We start from the raw sequence: 14,488 nt of genomic DNA, 5'->3' as shown, positions 1-14,488 counted from the left end.
TGCTGAACAACAGAGAGACAAGGAGGAACAATTCCTCCAATATCTACGCTCACTTAGACAAAAGTTTGGTGAGCGGAGCAGTTATTAAAAAGCAAATCTAAATTCTACACAAAACTGAGTCATCCAACTAGATAACATATGATGATGCCGAAAAACCACCAGTAAGTTACACGGTCCTCACGTACTCGAAACAACACCTACACAACACAAAAAGAGAAGACCTCATAGAGAGCACTGGTGTGGTGCCGGCCAAATACCCTCTGAAGGTCAAGTTAGAATTTCTCACAACTCTAGTGTGCCAGAACGGGTGAATTATGCGTACCTTGGTTAGTGAGGGTATTGGGGCTTTTATAGTAGAAAGAGGTTGACCTCTCTTTTCTTGGCTTAGAAGTCTTTTCCATATAGGAATCCTCGTGAATATATTTTTCGGAATCCTTTCCTTGTGGGAATCTTTATTATTCATCATTGGGCATGGGCACAAGAAATTTCCTTATACGTATATGTGGAGACCAAGTTTGGGTTACGTCAGAACTGTCAGCCTAGCTCCTCCTTTCATCATGGTGGCGTCAGCTTTCAACCCCCGTCAGAAGTTAATCTTGTCAGCTTTGTAGACCTCTGGTTCGTCAGGTGTTGATAGACACAAGGCCAACAGGCTTATTCGGGGTGTCACTCTACGCCTTGCCATGCGTAAGTCCCAATATTACAAAATTACCCTTATCAGCTACCCCCTACTCCATAACCTCGTCAGCTAAAGTTGACGGGTTGTGGAGTTTAGTTTTTGACCTTTATTTATTTAATTGTATTTATTCAAGGATAAGAAAGAGGTATTTATGGATGTTCCCTCGAGCACCGTGCATTAATTGCTTGAACACGTGTCGCATTCCAACTGGATTCGCTTCTGGACGAGGGTGTCACTTCGTCTTCCGTGCACCCTTTGATTCTATATATACCTCAGTTTTTTCATTCTCCCCATTTTATTACTGATCCAGAGAGAGAGAGAGCTTACTATTCAGAGAACATTGTTCCCGTCATCTTCTTCCGTTTGTTGAGTTCGTCACCTTTTCCAGAGACCATTTACTTGGTAAGTCTCCTCTTCTCTTCTCCTATCTATCATTTTATTATTGCGCTTTAGTTGGTAGTGTAGCTTTTTTGCGAGGCCGTCAACTTAGGTGCATAGAATAACTCCGTCACTTGTAGGTAAAAAATGTCTAGGGAAGCGATTAGTGAGCAGTCGTCAATCTGTGAAGGAATGGGCTACGACGAAGTCTTCCAAACAGGACAAGAGCCTAAGGAGGGCCACTCTTGGTCGTCAGAAAGAGAGACGTCAGCCCGTTCTCCTAACGAGGACGGGGATTATATAGGAGAGGAAGATAAGGAAGAGATAGACGAGGGAGAAGTCGATGGTGAGTAAGAGATCGAAGATGACAGGGTAATGAAGGGTGACGGGGACGAAGATGACGCAGATGGTAGGACCTCGGATGTTGGAAGTTTGGTAAACCCTAAAAGTGGGCATGTTCGTCCATTCATACTTCCTTAAATGTAGACCGTCAATGATTTCCTTTTGAAGATGACGTCCAAGATTTTCAAGAATTTAAGGGACCGTTTCCAAATCCCAGATCACATACCAATCCGTTTTCCTGGGAAGTTCGAGAAGTGTTATTCTGGGGAGATGGAGGATACTGGTATGTACGATGCCACGCTGGCAGCAGGGTTGAGGCTACCACTGACGGCGTTACACCGTTAGCTGGCTAACTTTCTTGGTCTATCTGTCAGCCAAATCGCCCCTAATGCCTGAAGGATCTTCATAGGATTGGAGATCTTATGGGGTCGTCTAAGCGGAGGGAACCGTCAACTTACGCTAGACGAGTTTTTCTGGTGCTACCGTCCCCAACATATCGTCTCTTCTCAAGGGATTTATCACTTTGCTGCTTGAAAAAAAGTACTAAGACTTGTATTAGACATGCCCAACTCCAACAGGAATTGGAAAGGCAGATACTTTTTTGTTAAATGGATGGATTGGATATGCCGTCCAGAGGAGTGGGACACAATGCCCTATGGCGTTGATAGCACTTGGGGCATAGTTAAGGAGTCAGGTTTTATGCCGTCATATTTTCTTGCTAAATTTTCAGTTTTCTTGCAAGTGTTCTAATGTTGTTGTCTTTTCTTGTTTTAGCTAGTGTCTGCCCATCCATTACCGGTAAGCAAAAGGCCTTCATCCAACGGGTTCTTGAAATTCCTTTTGAAAAGCACAAGTGCAGGGATTTGGTTACCCTTGATACACTACACCCGTATTATGGTGGTTCGGTGCCAACCCCGGCAGCTCGTAAACTTAACTCTTATTCTCGTCGTCATGAGTATCTCTTATTTACCCCCGTCGCTTTATTCCTTTTTTTCACTTTTTAGGCATCTCCTAACTTATATCCATCACTTAATTTATGTAGAAATAGAGGCCGTTAGGTTGAGGGCGCAGATGCACGCATCCATTGCCTAGTAGAAGAAAAAAGAAGAAAATAAGGTAAAGGGGGATGGAGCGTCTTCGTCAGCTCCAAAAGCCGTCGGGAAGGGCGCGCTTAAGAGAAAACCCAACGGAAAGGATGATCGTCCACCTAAGAAGCTTACTGTTACCGTTGGGAACAAATCCTCAAAAAAGCTGACGCCCCTCAGGACTGGCCATGGCGTGGGTAAGGGTCTGATGACATCATTGGGCCCTGTTGCTCAGGGACCAGATCGTCATCTTCTTATGCACAAAGACTATGCCATCGAGATGGTGGGATCCATCATCAGAGATAAGGATGTAGACCCTTGTGTTGAGGAGGGGACTGACGAGCTAGGGGCGTCAGGCCTCTTTGATCTTACTCGGGTACGTTTTCCTTTGAGTTTATCTTTCTTACACACTTGTCTAGTAGCTGATGGCTATTGTGCCTTGTAGGCGTTGGTGCGTATGAGAGCTTTGCAAGTGCAAGATAGGGGCATCGCTAAAGAAAGAGTGGTTGCTTGCTTGCATAAGCGCATAGAGCTCCTGACAGAAGAGGAGGAAAATACAAGGGTGCCATTTGCTCTCTTAACGAAGAGGTAAAAAATCTGAAGGGTAAGCTGCAGGAGGAGGGTCGTCAGAGAAAGAGTGAGCAAGAAGCAAAGGAGAAAGTAGAGAAAGAGCTGACGACCCTCCATGAACAGGTGGAGACGGCCAGAGTTAACGCTGTAAATGAATACAAGGCCTCTTAGCCATTCATAGATTTCTATGGTGGATACTATGGTGAAGGGTTTGAGGACTGGATTTTTCCAGGTTACTATGGACGAGCCTCTACCGTCTACTCCTGTTGACGACACTGTCCACGAGGAAACTGACGACTCCACTAAGTCTAACCCAAAAGATGGTAATGTCATCCTCGCCCAGCCAGCCATAGATGCCCCCGTCTCCCGTCCACTGAGCTCATGAACATCGAGGACAATGTTGCCGGGGAGAAGGTTGACATTGCTGGGGAGAAGGTTGACGGAAACTCCCCAATTCCTTCAACCTCTTAGCTTTATGTAAATATTTTTGATCTATTCTATTTTTAAGTCACTGTAAAACGTCCTGTTGTTTTTTGGGCTTGATTTTGTAAAGACTAACTTATGTTGATTTATATCCGTTCCTTTCAGTACGTTTCATTGTTGTATGTTCATCTTCTTTCTTTTGTCCATATGTGAGACAATCAATGTTCTATGGGCTTAAACCCGTCAACTTTGTGGACTCATCCACTTAGTGGACGACCCATCCATTTTTTGGACTCGTCCACTCTTTGGTAATAGGCTTATCTACTTTGTGGACATAGAAATAAGCTCGTCCATCTGGTGGACTTGTTGATAAATCCGTCCACTTTTTGTGGACTTAGTAATAAACTTTGTCCATTTTGTGGACTTAATAATAAGCCCGTCCACTTTGTGGACTTGATGATAAATACGTCCACTTTTTTATGGACTCAATAATAAACTCGTCCACTTTGTGGACTTAATAATAAGCCCGTCCACTTTGTCGACTTGATGATAAATACGTGCACTTTGGGGACTTGGTAGCAAACTCATCCACTTATGGACTAGGTAGCAAGCTTGTCCACTTTATGGACTCGTCCTCTTTTTGGACTTAGTTGCAAATTCGTCCACTTTATGGACTTGGTAATATATTGTAGAAAAACCACATTAAGTCATATCTGGATAAAACTCCTCATATTATGTTGAACCATGCATTCGTAGAAAAAGTAGTTCTTAAAAAGAAAAAAAACCTCTGCCCTTTGGGCTTAAAAAAGAGTTATTGTAGAAGAATGTAAAGTAAAATAGAAAAACTGAGAAGTGTAACTAAAGTTAACTAAGATATACTAAAAATAAGGGGGTGCTGCTCTTCACGCTATCCTCTTTACTGGTAGTACCTTCGTAGGTGCTCGGCGTTCCATGGGTGGTGTAGCATTTGTTCGTCCATTCTCTCCAGGTGGTAGGTTCCTTTCCTCTACCATGACGTGACTCAGTAGGGTCCTTCCCAATTGGGGCCAAGCTTTCCTTGGGTAGGATCACTAGCAGTGCCCATGATCTTTCTTAAAACGAGATCTCCAACCTAAAAGTCTCTATGTTGGACCCAAGAGTTGTAGTGCTTAGCCATGCAGTCTTGGTACTGTGCGAGCCTTTGTTCTGCTGTCGCCCTGACTTCGTCAACTAGATCAAGCTGTAGACGCATAGGCTTGTCATTTTTTCTTTCATCATGGTTGTCTACCCTGTAGCTTGTGAGTTTGACCTCATCTAGAATGACTACTTCGCTTCCGTACGTTAGCCAAAATGGTGTTTCTCCTATGGGCGTCCTCGTCGTTGTCCTATACGCCCATAGTATGCTTGGCAACTCTTCAGGCCATATTCCCTTTGCCCCTTGAGCCGAGTCTTGATAATTTTGAACAAGGATCGGGTCGTGACTTCAACCTGTCCATTAGCTTGAGGGTGGGTGGGGGAGGAATTGTGATTTCTGATCCCTAACTGTGAGCAAAAATCCCTAAAAGAGTCATTGTCAAATTGTTTCTCGTTATCTGAGATTAAGACTCTAGGGATCCTAAACCTGCATATGATGGACCTCTAGACGAAGTTTCGCACGTTCTTTTTCGTAATGGTGGCTAAGGCTTTAGCTTCCACCCATTTTGTGAAGTAGTCAATGCCTACTATCAGGAACTTCAGCTGTCGCACCGCTGTTGGGAATGGGCCCATGATGTCTAACCCCCACTGAGCGAACAACCATGGGGCTGTCATAGGGGTCCACTCTTCGGACGACTATCGAATGATGTTACTGAATCTTTAGCATTTGTCGCAGGCTTTGACATAAGTCTGAGCATCTTTTTGCATGGTGGGCCAGTAGTACCCAGCTCGAATCAACTTATGTGCCAACGATTATGACCCTGAGTGGTTTCCGCAGATCCCTTCGTGGACTTCTCTCATGACGTAGTCTGCTTCTTCGGGACCTAAACACCTTAGGTATGGGCGGGAGAAGCCTCTCTTATATAAGACGTTCTTCATCAAGATGAACCGTGCTGCTTGGACCTTCAACTTTCATACGACCTCCCTTCCGTCTGGTAAGACGCCATCTTTCAAGTAAGAGATCAATGGCGTTGTCCAATTGCTTTCGGAACCTATGTCCTGCACATCGATGGTATCTATTAGCGGAGAAAGCTAAACAAAAGAGAGTACACTATCAAGGGTAGTCATATGTTTGGCTGAAGCTACTTTGGCAAAGCGGTCGGCTTACTCGTTCTCTCCTCTAGGGATCTGGATAATTTTGGCGTTCAGCTCATCTACCCGTCTCCTTACTTAATCCAGATATTTCTTCATTCTTTCGTCTCTACACTCGTAATCCCCGTTTACTTGGTTAGTGACAACCTGAGAGTCGCAGTAAAGAACCACTCTTGCGGCTCCTGCTGCTTTGGCGAGATCAAGCCCTGTCACTAAAGCTTTGTACTCCGCTTCGTTATTGGTAGTAGGGAAGTCGAGGCGAACCATGCATTTGATAAGGTCTCCTTCAGGAGAGAGAAGTACGATACCTACACCTCCGGCTTGCCTGTTGGACGACCCGTCTGTATGTATACTCCACTACGGATATTCATCTGCCCCCTTGTCTTCCTCATTGGTAAACTCTACTATGAAGTCAGCATCGACCTGCCTTTTAATGGCGGTGCGTGGGCGGTACTGAATGTCAAACTCACTCAACTCTATCGCCCATAGCGCCAACTAACCAGCAACTTCGAGGTTGATCATGGCCCGTCGTAAGGGTTTGTCGGTTAGGAAGATTACCGTGTGGCCTTGGAAGTATGGCTTGAGTTTGCAAGCTGTTGTAACTAAGGTGAAGGCAAGCTTTTCCATGGGTGGATACCTCTCCTTTACACCACGAAATGCCTGGCTGGCGTAGTATATGGGCTTTTGAATCTTGTCTTCCTCTCTGACCAAGGCCGCGCTGACGGCTGCCGACTGCCGGGGAGACTACCAAATACAGGAAAAGCTTTTCCCCTAGTTGTAAAGGACTTAATAGCGGTGGGGAAGAAAGGTAGGCCTTTAGCTCCTCGAATGCTCGCTGACACTCGGCAGTCCATTCAAAAGATTTCTTTAGCGTGCGAAAGAAGGGTAAACATTTATCCGTCGCTCTTGATACGAACCTGTTCAAGGCGGCTACTTTACCATTTAAACTTTGCATTTCTTTTACGTTCTTTGGGGGGGCCATCTCTACTATGGCTCTAATCTTGTATGGGTTAGCCTCGATGCCTCTTTGAGACACCATAAAGCCTAAGAATTTCCCTACTATTACTTCGAATGCACACTTACTCGGATTAAGCTTCATGTTGTAGGAGCGAAGGGTGCTGAAGGTTTCCTCAAGATCCTTCAAATGGTCTTCTTCTCTTCGGCTTTTTACCAACATGTAGTCAACGTAGACCTAAACATTCCTCCCGATTTGGTTTGCAAACATCTTGTTCATGAGCCTTTGATACGTTGCGCCTGCGTTCTTAAGGCTGAATGGCATTACCTTGTAACAAAAAGACCTTGGTTGGTAACAAATGAAGTCTTTTTCTGATCCGCTTCATCCATCTGGATCTGGTTATACCCTGAGAAGGCATCCAAGAAGCTCAGTAGTTGGTGCTGAGCTGTAGAGTCTACCAGTATGTCAACTCATGGAAGGGGGTAGCTATCCTTGGGGCATGCTTTGTTCAGATCTGTAAAGTCTACGCACATCCTCCATTTCCCATTGGCCTTCTTGACCATCACCACGTTCGCTAGCCAGTCGGGATAGTAAACTTCCTTGATAAAGCTCGCCTCCTATAACTTGCCTACTTCTTCTGCTATTGCTTGGTCTCGCTATTGGGCGAATACTCGCTTCTTCTATCGGACGGGTGGAAAGGAAGGTGACACATTCAGCCCATGTACTATGACTGATGGGTCAATTCTTGGCATGTCTTCATGACTCTAGGTAAACAAATCCTAGTTCTTCTTAAGGAAGGCTATGAGCTCTTGGCGAACCGTTGGGCTGGCAAGAGTGTCAATCCTTGTGGTTCTGTTCGATCTGGAGCTATCGAGAGGTATCTCCTCGAGCCTCTCTACGAGTTCTGCCCCTGTCTGCTGTTCTTCTATTCTCAAGGTCTGTAGATGGTCATCCATCTCTAGCATCGCAATGTAGCATTCGCATGCAGCTACCTGGTCTCCTCGTAATTTCCCTAGTCCGTACTCCTTGGGGAATTTAATCATCAGGTGGTAAGTTGAAGTTATGGTCTTCCATGAGTTAAGGGTTGGTCGTCCTATAATGGCATTGTAGGTGGAGGAGCAATTGACAACAAGGAATGTAACATCCCTAGTGATTTGCTGAGGATAGTCTCTAATTGTTACAAGCAATGTGACCGCGCCAAGGGGGTATACCTTTGTTCCTCCAAACCTAACAAGTGGAGCATTGGTTGGAACTAGATGTTCTCTGTCGATCAGCATCTATTGGAATGCTGGGTAGTAGAGAATATTTACGAACTACCATTGTTGACCAAGACCTAGTACATGTTATAATCTCTTACTTGGATGCTAACAACGAGCGTGTCGTCATGTGGGTGGTAAAGATGTCGAGCATCTTCTTCCGTAAAACCAATAATTGGGTTATCGACCTGTGGCATTTTTAGGACGACGCCCGTCATCTAAACATTCTGAACCATTCTGAGGTAAGTATTTCGGGCCTTCTTGGACGAGCCGGTGGTCGCCGTGCCTCCCACAATCATCCTTATGTCTCCCAGAGGTGGTTTGGGACGCTCGTTGTCTAGTCGGGGGGCTTGCTCTTGAGGAGGCGAATCTGTTCTCTCCCTACTGACGAACTTTTGTAACTTCCCTTGCTTGATAAGGGCTTCGATCTGCTGCTTTAAGTCATAGCAGTTGGGCGTGTCATGACCGTGATCACGATGGATGCGGCAGTACCTGTCTTTAGGCTGTTTGTTGGGATCTCCCTTCAGTTTTTTGGGGAAGGTTAAGGCTCCTTCGTCCTTGATTTGCATTAGGACTTGGTCGATCGGGGCGGTCAGCAGGGTGAAGCTTGTGAACCTCCCCGCCAGGGGTTTAGAGCGTCTGTCATCCCTTCCGTCTCCGGTTCTTGCCATCTTTCGCCCTTTATCCTGTTGTGTATCTTCTTGCCTCTCTCTCTTCCTAGGCTTTTCCTCTCGAGCTAGTAGCGCATCTTCGGCATTCATGTACTTAGTGGCCCTGTAAAGTACATCCAACATGGTTTTCGGGTCGTTCTTGTATAAAGAAAACAAAAACTTACCCTTCCGCAACCCATTTGTGAAGGCTGCTACAAGTATCTTGTCGTCAGCTTCGTCATCGAGAGCACTTCCTTATTAAAGCGGGCTATGTAGGATCTCAGCGTCTCATCCTCTCATTGCTTGATACTCATCAAGTACGCAGTAGACTTCTTATACCTATGCCCCCCAATAAAGTGCTAAGTGAATTAGACGTTCAGCTCTTTGAAAGTACTGATGGAGTTAGGCGTCAGTCGGCTGAACCAAATTCTCGCAGGACCCTTCAGCGTCGTAGGGAGAGCCCAACACATGATATCGTTTGCTACTCCTTGAAGGTGCATCAAGGTCTTGAAAGTCTCTTGGTGATCGAGAGGGTCCTTGACTCCATTGTAACTTTCTATTTAGGGCATACTAAACTTCTACAGTAGGAGAAAGGAGTTAACGGATGTGTTGAAAGGCGAGTCGGTTCGGTGGACCAGATCATCGAGGTCGCTAGACACTCATCCTTTGAGGGCGTTCATCATAAGGTCCATCCGTTCCTTCATCATCTACATCTGCGACAATGTAAGGGGGAGTCGTATCTGTAGTGGAAGGACAGCTCAGGTCTTGTCGTTCTGGTCTGCTCGGGGCTTTACTACCTTCCGACCCCTCTCGGTCTCTCCTCTCAGCACTAGTACCTTCTTGGTCTTCCTCTTAGGTACCTATAGCAGCGTTCTTCTGCCGTAGCTGTTCTTCAAGGTCCTGATTCTGTTTAGTGAGACATTCCACTATTGCCATGAGGGTTTGGACCTGCCTCTCTAGGGAAGTGGGTCGCAGCTCGTCTCCTTGAACATTGTTCGTAGTTGCCATCGAGCGAGTAAGTACCATGCAACTCTTTGTCCGGGAAGCGATAGGCTAAAGTGCACGTTTCCCACAGATGGCGCCAACTGAAGATGCTAAAAAACCACCAATAAGCTACACGGTCCTCATGTACTAGAAACAACACCTGCACAACACAAAAACAGAAGACATCACAGAGAGCACCGGTGTGGTGCCGGCCAAATACCCTTCGAAGGTCAAGTTAGAATTTCTCACAACTCTAGAGTGCCAGAGTAAGTGAATTATACGTACCTTGGTTAGTAAGAGTATTAGGGCTTTTATAGTAGAAAGAGATTGACATCTCTTTTCTTGGCTTAGAAGTCTTTTCCATATAGGAATCCTCATGAACATATTTTTCGGAATCCTTTCCTTGTAGGAATCTTTATTATTCATCATTGAACGTGGGGCACAAGAAATTTCCTTATACGTATACGTGGAGACCAAGTTTGGGTTATGTCAGAACTGTTAGCCTAGCTCCTCCCTCCATCATGGTGGCGTCAACTTTCAATCCCCATCAGAAGTTAATCTCGTTAGCTTTTTAGACCTCTGGTTCGTCAGGTGTTGATAGACACAAGGCCGACGGGCTTATTCGGGGTGTCACTATATGCCTTGCCATGCGTAAGTTCCAATATTACAAAATTACCCTTATCAACATAAAATTTAATGATAGTCAGTTTAAGAATGAGAGAATTTAAGAATAAATAAATTACAACAATTATAGTTGAAATGTATGCACAAAAACTCTAAAGAAGATTCAAATAACATTTCAATGAGTCATATAAAAGTTAAAATGAAAGGATATATAAAATTTGCATACCTTCATGTCACCTGGACTCCTTTTATCTCGAGGAGGAGTGTCAACTCTAAATTCGTGCATAATCCAATTAGTCTTCGTACCATTTGGAGCTTTTCCTCGATAGAAAACTAGTGCCTTCCTATACCCAATTAGGGCTTCGTCGAATATAACATGCTTTTCAGCTCCAGTAGCTTTCCAATATCCATCACCAGCTACTCCGTTTGGATGGTTTCCATTTAAATACTTTCGATCTCTCGGAGTAAAAAAGTACCATTCATCTTCTCCACATTTCTTGTTGTTCGCTGTTGATCATTGGATACATTAAAAAATATATAAAATAATATGAAATGAAAGTATTTGATGTCATATTTGTTTCACAAGGATACAATTCGAACATGTAGGTGTGATTGTGTTATTAGTGCTCAGTGCTCAGACGTCATGTTGGCTCATTTATCTATATAATAATTTGAAGTCTATAAACTGTTTTGTCACGTTAATTACATATTCTAACTTTGAAAAGGAGTTAAAGAATTAACTTAATAGATAGGCTGTATATATACCGGCCCTTTCAAAGTTATAAATATCAATATGCAGCGATACAAAGATTACACTATATAATTAAAGGCTTAAAGCAAATATCAAAGAAATTAAATTTTATAACAATGTGGTGAAACTTGAGTTTTACACTCTTCAATCTCAACATGTCAAATCATCATATTACATATTAAAGATAGGCACAACCACACTCAATTAATTGTAATACCCATTTGAAAATCCAACTCAATTAGGTGTTTATTGAGATATTATTAGATGTGGCAAGATGTATAGAACCATAAGTATAAAGCTGATGATGGCAATCTCTTATTGGATGGCGTAAAACATGAGTTTTACACCCTATTCTTACCAATTTCAAACTCAATATCAAAACCATGAAAATCACTCACCCTTAATATACTGCCAATTATAGCTAAAAATTACCAACCAAAAAAAAAAAAAAAAAAGTTGTAGACTTTCATATTAAACATTGTTTAGCATATTAGTTGCATTCAAAATTATGAATATGACCTTCAATGCATTGGAAAACAACAAGTTCCATTCAACTCAAAACATGAACAATTAATTTTTTATAATAACAAAAAAAAAAAAGGGGATATTTAAAGATTAACTTGCAAGAAACTCGGGATTGTGGTGGTATAAGTTAGTCTCCACGATCTGGTTGGGAGGGTGGGGCTCGTTGGAAACCTTCTTATTCAAGTAAAACCTGACAAGCTCATCGTCAGTGGGACAGAACCTATATCCAGGTGGGAATGTATCAAAAGGTAATGTATCAAAAAATAAATCAAGAAGAGCTTCTTCTAGTTCCATCCCCTTCCTAATGTTTATCCAGGTTGATTTGCTATTAGATTTTGTTTTGGGATCAGTTTTCTTATAAATCCTGCATAAGACTGAGTCATCCAACTGGATAACATAAATGCAATAGTCAGTTTGAGAATGAGAGAATTTGTGAACAAACAATTACTACAATGATATTTGAAAAGTAAGCACAAAAACTTAAAAGAAGATTCAAATAGCATTTTTAATGAGTCATATAAAAGCTAAAATGAAAGGATAAAAATATGCATGCCCTCATGTCACTTGGATTCCTTTTATCTCAAGGAGGAGTGTCAACTCTAAATTCATGCATAATCCAATTAGTCTTCGTACCATTTGGAGGAGTGTCAGTAGGTGGTACATACTAGCAGCTTCACATCACCTTTTGAATCCAAAACTATACCAGCAATCTCAATCCCACCACTTTGCTGTTGCCCAACTCCTTCTTTCCAGACTTTCAAAGCAAAAGCTGAGGCAATATATTTCACTCTGCTATGCCTAATATTACAAACTGGCTAAGTTGGGGCAATATATTTCACTTTTTTTTTTTTCCTTCTTGGGAATATTGAAACAAATTCAAATATGAATTATAATTTTATATTTTCTCTTCCCATATTTCTCAGCAACCAAACACAGGGTAAGGAAGATTTTTAACTTTCATTCATTTGGGTAACATAAGTATTAACTATCAAAGGAAAGCAAGTATAGTCAAACCCACAAACCTGGTTTCCCTTGTAAGTTCTCCAACCACTGAAAGAACCCCAAATCACCAGATTCACCAGCTCCACCATCACCATTTTCCAATTCTAAATGAAATGACAACACAATAAATTAAATTAAATTGAAAAGCTTTACATGGAAAGACAATATCTTTACATTGAAAAACCCAGAAAAAGTAGCAAATAAATGAACCCCATTATTAAGCAATAGTGTGTATTTAAATAGAAGTAAACCTGAGACAAGTGGGTTAGATTGAGATCCAGCCAAGCTAGCCTTCAAGAGGGCATAGAAGATGCAAAGCCTTCCAGCCCACAAAACAGGAGCTTCAAGCAGAGAAGCATGAGTAGTGGTGGTAGTGAAAGCTCTCTTACTGTGTGATCTTCTTTTACTACTCAAACAAAGTAACCTTTTAAGGGCATTTGTGGGTACTTGAGTTTGAAAGTCTGGAAAGAAGGAGTTGGGCAACAGCAAAGTGGTGGGATTGAGATTGCTAGTATAGTTTTTGGATTCAAAAGGTGATGTGAAGCTGCTGGTGTGTACCACCTGCTGCTGCCCATCATCCCACCCATCTTTGCCCACCATGGCCCTTCTCTGCCATGGTCTTGGGGCATCATGTGGAGCAAGGTGCCTCCACATGCCGCCCCTCATCACTACTCATCAATCCAACTTGAGTAGGGAGATTGGGCTGGTCCCCCTCAAAAAGCCCTTAGGAGCATCACTAGTCAGGCATGAGGAACTATGAGTATGTTGAGAAAACATAAATCCAAGTGATTGACTCAATGCTGCCCAAGCACCCTCATTCCTCATGCCATCATCAGCAACACATAATGCTCCTAACATATGGCATGGTTGTGGGTTTGCAAATCGGATTTTCTAGGTGAGATTGACATGGTCAAGAGAAAAAAGTCACATGACTGAATTTTAAGTGGGGAACTTAAGGAATAGCACACCTAAGTACTGTACTTAAGTTTTGTCATTTTGTGTTATACTCGACTATTGTGTTGGTTTCGGTTATGGTCTAAGCTCGCTAGGATTCGATATCCCGTACCATCCTTACAGCTTGATGGGTCAATACAATTATATGATTAAATTTATTAGAAAATCTAAGATACATTCCTAAAGAATTTTCCTTAACGTTTACCATTGAATGAAAGTTACTTTCGAAAGGCCTCTACCTCAAAGGAAAAATACTAGTACTAGAAATTACATATGGTAAAAAGAAATACATCATTGAATGCATGATGGGAGAGCCTAAAAATAAAATAAAAAGTCACAGAATGATGGGTGTTTTTCTCCAAGGCCGTAATTAGCTCCAACTTTAGTCAAACTTCAAAGTTGTTCTTTCATCAGATTTTATGCTGTTTCTGTGAGGTAAAATTCATTTGTTTTAGGATAAAAAATTTTATGACCCTTCTGTTATACACATTTTTTGAATAAGAATCATGATTTAAATTTTGAAACGTGTCTTCAACTAATGATTTCAATTCAAAAAATAGATGTGTAACAATGTGTGTAATATACTAATAGGGTACGGGTGTGATTAACAAATACTACTCCTTGTTTTATAGTATCTACAAGGTCAGTCAAGGTAGTTTCATTCTTTTTTTTCTTTTTTTGGCAAGTAGTCAAGTTACTAAGTAAAATAAATGACAATGTTTATTATATACACACTGCCCTATTACACTCAAATTACACACATTTAAGCTTTTGAACTGTCCATCCAAAAAAGCTTTTGAACGGAAATTTGTGACTTCAAGTCAAGATTTTAGTTCAGAAAATAATTTATGTATACTGTGTGCAACAAGGTGTGGGTAAGAAAAATTTCCCAAAAATAAAATAGCATATTAGATTTGAAAAAAAAAAAAAAAAAAAAAAAAAAAAAAAAAAAAAAAAAAGGCATAAGAGAAAGAGGGCAAAATTTGCTTAATAGTAGTTTTTTAGAAAAAAAATTGGGTGAATAGCGTATGTTTGAAATTTTTTA

This window comes from Quercus lobata, chromosome 2, assembly GCF_001633185.2.
Source record: "Quercus lobata isolate SW786 chromosome 2, ValleyOak3.0 Primary Assembly, whole genome shotgun sequence".
In the NCBI taxonomy this organism is placed as follows: domain Eukaryota; kingdom Viridiplantae; phylum Streptophyta; class Magnoliopsida; order Fagales; family Fagaceae; genus Quercus; species Quercus lobata.
The sequence above is the reverse complement of the archived record's forward strand: the minus strand, read 5'-3'. Positions refer to the sequence as shown.